Source organism: Arachis duranensis, chromosome 3, assembly GCF_000817695.3.
Source record: "Arachis duranensis cultivar V14167 chromosome 3, aradu.V14167.gnm2.J7QH, whole genome shotgun sequence".
Lineage (NCBI taxonomy): Eukaryota > Viridiplantae > Streptophyta > Magnoliopsida > Fabales > Fabaceae > Arachis > Arachis duranensis.
Genome location: NC_029774.3, coordinates 2897488 through 2904110, shown reverse-complemented (window position 1 = coordinate 2904110; position 6623 = coordinate 2897488).

Sequence of the window (6623 nt, the reverse complement as noted above, 5' to 3'; positions counted from 1 at the left end):
ACACACAAACTCATAGTAAAGTCCAGAAAAGTGAATTTTAACTAAAAACTAATAAAAATATACTAAAAACTAACTAGATCATACTAAAAACATACTAAAAATAATGCCAAAAAGCGTACAAATTATCCGCTCATCACTCCCAAGGTGGGGGGCGAACACCTTGTTCATCAGCTTTTGGTATGTGACCCCTGCATTTTTTAATCCAAATGGCATGACCACGTAACAGAAATTTGCTCGGGGCGTGATGAACGATGTTTTCTCTTGGTCTGGCTCATACATAGGGATTTGATTATATCCCGAGTAGGCATCCATGAACGACAAGTATTGATATCCCGAGCTAGAGTCTACTAGAGTATCAATACTTGGGAGTGGATAAGGGTCCTTGGGACACGCCTTATTTAAGTCAGTGTAGTCGACACACATCCTCCATTGGCCGTTTTGCTTCTTGACTAGCACTACGTTTGCTAGCCATATTGGATATTTAACTTCTCTGATGAAGCCAGCTTCTAGGAGTGCCTGTATTTGCTCCTCCACCACTAGGGCTCGTTCCGGGCCGAGCTTGCGCCTTCGCTGTTGCACAGGTCGGGATCCTAGATACACCGAGAGCTTGTGGGACATAAGCTCGGGATCTATCCCTGGCATGTCGGAGGCTTTCCAGGCAAAGAGGTCAGAATTGTCTCTTAGGAGCTTAATCAATCCTTGCTTCAGGGTTTCCCCTAGGTTGGCTCCTATGTTGGTATTTTTTCCCTCCTATTTAGGGTAGCTCTTCTGATTAGGGCATTATATGCTGACCCCACGTCGATGACTATGAACTCTATACTCAGAGTTTTGGATTTTTCCCCCTTTCCAAAGGTAGTATGAAGGGGTAAGAATCCCAGTGGCTTTATTGGCGTGTCGCCTAGCCCGTATAAGGTGTCGGGGTAGGCTCTTAGCTCCCTCTCATCCAACCCTAGCTTGTCAAACGCGGGTTTGAAAAGGATGTCCGCTGAGCTTCCTTGATCTACTAGAGTTCTGTAGAGATGGGCATTGACTAGGATCATGGTTATCACCACTGGATCGTCGTGTCCAGGGATTACTCCTTGCTCATCCTCCTTTGTAAAGGAGATGGTGGGAAGGTCGGGCGATTCGCTCCCGACCTGGTAGACTCGCTTGAGGTGTCTCTTGCGAGAGGACTTGGTGAGTCCCCCTCCCGCGAATCCACCTGAGATCATATGTATATGTCTATCCGGAGTTTGCGGTGGTGGGTCTCTCTATCCGCGTCATCTCGCTTTCTCTTCCCATGATTGTCCGACCTTTCCATGAGATATCTGTTAAGTCGGCCTTCTCTGGCCAGCTTTTCTATCACATTTTTGAGGTCGTAACAGTTGTTTGTTGAGTGACCATATATTTTATGGTACTCACAGTAATCGCTACGACTCCCCCTTTTTTATTTTTAATGGGCCTGGGAGGCGGCAGCCTTTCAGTATTGCAAATTTCTCTGTATACGTCCACTATAGAAACCTTTAGAGGAGTATAAGAGTGATATTTCCTGGGTCTATCGAGACTGAGGTCTTCTTTCTTCTTGGGCTCCCTCTCCCTCTCTTTTATCGAGGGAGGGTGCCCAGGTCGCCAACTCGACTCTCTCAGTCTGGCATTTTCCTCCATGTTGATGTACTTTTTCGCTCTCTCCTGTACATCACTCAAAGAGGTCGGGTGCCTTTTTGATATGAACTGTGAGAAGGGTCCTTCCCTAAGTCCATTTACTAATCCCATGATAACCGCCTCTGTGGGCAGATCTTGGATTTCCAAATACGCTTTGTTGAACATTTTCATGTAATCACGCAGAGGTTTCCCGACCTCCTGTTTAACTTCAGGAGGCTCGGTGTGTGTTTTACTTTATCCTTTTGGATGGAGAATCGCATCAGAAATTTTCTTGAAAGGTCCTCAAAGCTGGTAACTGACCTTGGAGGGAGGCTATCGAACCACTTCATCGCCGCTTTTGACAGGGTGGTCGGAAAAGCCTTGCAATGTGTTGCATCAGAAGCATCAGCCAGATACATCTGACTTTTGAAATTGCTTAAATGATGCTTTGGGTCTGTGGTTCCGTCATAGAGGTTCATATCAGGGCTTTTGAAGTTTCTTGGAACCTTCGCCCTCATTATGTCCTCGCTGAACGGGTCCTCTCCTCCTAAGGGCGATTCTTCTCGGTTGCCGCAGAAGTTTCGGCCTTTAAGGGAGGATTCAAGCTTTGCGAGTTTTTCTTCCAACTCTTTTCGTCGTTCTATTTCCTCCCTGAGGTTTCGCTCTGCCTCTCGTTGTCGTTCTAGTTCCTGTTCCAGTTGCTCCAGACAACCTTGGTGGCCGTGGACCAGCCCCATTAGCTCGGTTGCATGGGGTGGCCCTTCCTTTCCGAACTCTCGTCCTTTCGAGGAATTTGCCTTTGGGTTTTTGAGCCCAGGGGTGCCTTCTTTATGCTGGTCGCTGGTTCCTTGATGAAGGGTCAGGTCTACGTCATTATTTTTGGTATCTGGATTTTCTTGCTCGGAATCAGACGCTGTATGTCCATCTTCTGGTGAGTTGTCCGCCATTACTGGTTGATCTCTCGGTTCCCCGGCAACGGCGCCAATGTTACGTTGGATAACCGGAGGTAATGAGCTTGACTCGTTAGGTTGGCCCAATCGTTAGTGGAGAGAAACCTTCGAAGAGAATCGTGCTTCTGGGCTTCCGTCCGACTTGTGAGTACGAGTGAATGGGGGTGGTACCTGCAAAGACACTCCGACGCTTAAGTCAGCAAGGGTGCAAGCAGGTCTAGAGAGTATTGGGACTTAGAGATACCTGAGGGATGTCAGTGTATTTATAGTGGTGAACCAATAACCACCGTTGGAGTAGTTCCACTTTTCAGGGTGTATAATCGTCCCTTTATCTTAGGGAGGTTACGATATGACTTCTGGAAGTGGGTAGAGAGATTTTAGGGTGCAGTTACTCATTTGAATGAGTATTTATCTGCCAGCTAATCTTCGTCCCCGACTTCTTTGGGGTAAGTCGTGGTGAACCGACTTCGTAGGGAGGAGGTCGGTATAGGGCAGGATTGAGCCTTTCGTTGGGTCCTGGGCCTCATCATTGGGTTAGGATATGAACAAATATTATATATCATAATAATATTATAAATAATATTATGTATTATAAGATGATTGGTTGAACTTTTAAATTAGCAATATATGACATATTGTGTGTGTGTCATTTGTTATAGTTAATTTTTTTGAATATAAAAAAGATTTTAATATAACCCTCCGTTATTGAATTTTGTGATATTTTTTAAAACAACAATGCTAGAAACCAACTTTATATAAGTCAAGAATTAGTCAACTAGTAAATCAGAGGTACCGGTGATTTTAACCGGATGTTGCTACTGATAGGCACACGGATGTTTCTTTTTCTTGTAAATTGGATGGTTTTGGATATGATTTCTATGTTTTATGTGTTACACCTTAATAAAACATAATTAATTATATGGAACCAACTAATTAATGATCAAAGAATCTGTTCCGTGATTCTCTCCTATCACTAGCGTATCTTCCCTCATATTTTAAATGTGGTCAATAATAATTTAAAAAATAAATTAAATTATAAATTAATAAAACTAATTATAATTAATTATATTGTTCCATTTTTGTCTAATTATTAGTTGGTTCTATATACTTTTGCTTTTTAAAATTATGAGAGTGCGACAATACGTTCCTATATTGTATATTTTAATTCGACGAGCTAATTCCCTGTGAAGGCCAAGACATATATATGAGACAGCCAAGACCGAACTAGCTCAACTAGGGCACTTTGATTTCAGTTTTGCTACTATGCGCAGGGTTGAAATTTTCTTTATTTATTTTTTTTCATACTGCAATACGAAAAGGGTTTTATTTTGGTCGGCATGAAAAATAAATGCTTTTAGGACTTTAGGCATCCTAACAATCACAATTTTAAGTTTTATTTTGTAAACCTAACTACCTAATAAGCAAGCAAATTAAAATAAATAAAACTAAGGTTCTATACAACTTAGAAGGTTACGAGCTGAGTTACGACCAAGTCTAAAAAATGTTGACGCAATTGTCATAAAAATGAAAGCATATTTCAAGAAAAGATTTTAATTGTCTGAGACTTCCACTAACTTAAGTGGATAAGAAGAGGAATATAAATAATTATATTTCTCAGTTTTTATTATAAGTTTATCATAAAAGTATTGTATAGATCAATAGAGCATCCAAAGAATAGGAAAACATAAAAAAATTATTATTCTTATGTTATTTTTTGTATTGTTATCAATAATAATGCTATATGTATATAAAAAATAGTTATTAAATTACTCATTTTATAAAATATATGTATAAATATACATTAAAAATAAACTAAACAATATATATTTATATATAAATATATAGTTACTGATTTAGTATGCAAATATGATTTTTTTAAAAGAAATTAATTACACTACCTATAAAACACGACTATTTCACTGGGTTATCGTACCAGATATTGTCACTTACCTGACATGCGTATCTTCTGTGTAACTATTTTATATTTTTTATTTATATATAAATCATGTAACCATATCTTATAAAAATTTAAAATTTATGTATTCATTTATCTTGTGTCGTATCTTATTCTGTGTCCAGATTCATGCATTACTATATCATTTCTTATAAGTGTTTAACGATCAATAACCTTAGCTGTTAATGAAAACAGTATTTTTAGAGAACTAGTATGACTTAGCTAAACCTAATTAATGACAATTAGGAAAAGAATAATGAAGTCAATATATATGTGGTTAGAAGGTGGAATATTCGTATCATGGATCACCGGCATGCTTGTACAATGTATCATGAAAAATGGCAGTGTAATAAGCCAGTTATGCTAATGGGCCAGCATTGTATTGCTAGGACTATGCAAATGTAACATCATCATCCATGATAAGAACCAATCAATTAAGAAAGGCAATTAATTAGTCAATGGAAAATGAGGAGAGAGATAATGAAAGGAACCCAAAAGATGTAGACAAGTTTCAAAATGTCTCTTCCATTACTTACAACAATCTGCAGAAATTATTGTTTAAATATCAAAGACAATAACTGGGAATAGACGTACACCTTATTTCACTTTCGATACATCATGATCATGTATCATATGCATGTATTATTATTACCACTACGACATCTTAATTTAATTCATCTTATCCCGTGACCAATTATAATGCATATGAACTGGTTATTGATTCATAGATTTTTTATGTTACAATTTCAAGTATAACTTGTTCAACACCATTTACATAAAAATTGTAGTTAGAGATATATTTATTTATGTTTTTTTATTAAGTTTTTGAAAAATGTTGTTTTAAGATATAATATTAAAATTTTTATAATTTAAAAATTTAAAATTTAATTTTTGTTAAATTTAAAAGAAACAATTTTAATATAAAGCAAGTAAAAAATAAGAAAAAGTCTATAAAAAAATTACATAAGACTTTGGATGAAGAGAGGCATTAGAAATAAAAAGTGAATTCAAGATAAGTTGACAACAAAAAATTAAAAATGTTATATGATTTAATATTATTTAATAATATTTAGATGTCATCTATATACAAAAAGACATGTGTAATTAATTAGATGTATTCTTGAACAAGTGAAAGATTGTCTTTGATTGACTATACAAAGCACACGGTATGCAACTATGCATGATCTGCGAAGAGAATTATTGTTCCAATTCTATTTAATTTGTTTTGAACTTTTCCAAAATTGCAAACCTGTCATACAGTGAATTCTCCGGGGATAGGACAACTGGACAAGGCATTTTTAAAGTTGTTTTTGCAAATGAGAATGCTAAAAGACGAATATTTTTAGTGAAGAAAAAAAAGTTTATTATTAATTCAAAGACAAAATAAATATAAACAAAATGTATGTTGATCATATAACATATTCTGCTTTGTAAAATGGTACATGCATATATAAATCCGATTTTGTTGAATCACATAAAAAAGATTTCACAATTTAGAATTTTAATTATTATTCATTTAAATATTAGTGTATTTCCTTTCCTCAATTACAAATACTATAATGTTTGTTCTCTTTGCTTAATAAGTATAACGATCAAGTGCATCAGCAATGAGTTTTAATAACAATCATTGAATACTATGCTTCGTAGTTGTCTTTTTTGGTGAAGCTTGATTCACTCAGGTGAGAATTTGATGAATCCAATGGATAGCAATAGTATAAACAGTGAAGATCTGACAGAAATTGAGAATTCCAACCGAGAGGACCCTGAATAGCCTCAGATTGAGGGTGAGGAGCTGAATAGGATAGCTCCATGGGAAAAGCAAATCACAGTCCAGGGAATAATTGCTAGCTTACTGATTGAAACAATTTACAGTGTCATAGCAATGAAGCTGGGCCTTACAACTAATCTAGTACCTAATCTCAATATATCAGCTGCACTTCTTGCCTTTGTGTTCATTAGGACTTGGACTAAGCTCCTTTCCAAAGCCAATATTGCTTCAATACCATTCAGTTGGCAAGAGAATACCGTAATCCATGTTTGTGCAGTGGCTTGCTAAGAATGGCCATGTATCTATAAATGACGGCATATGGTGCCTTGAA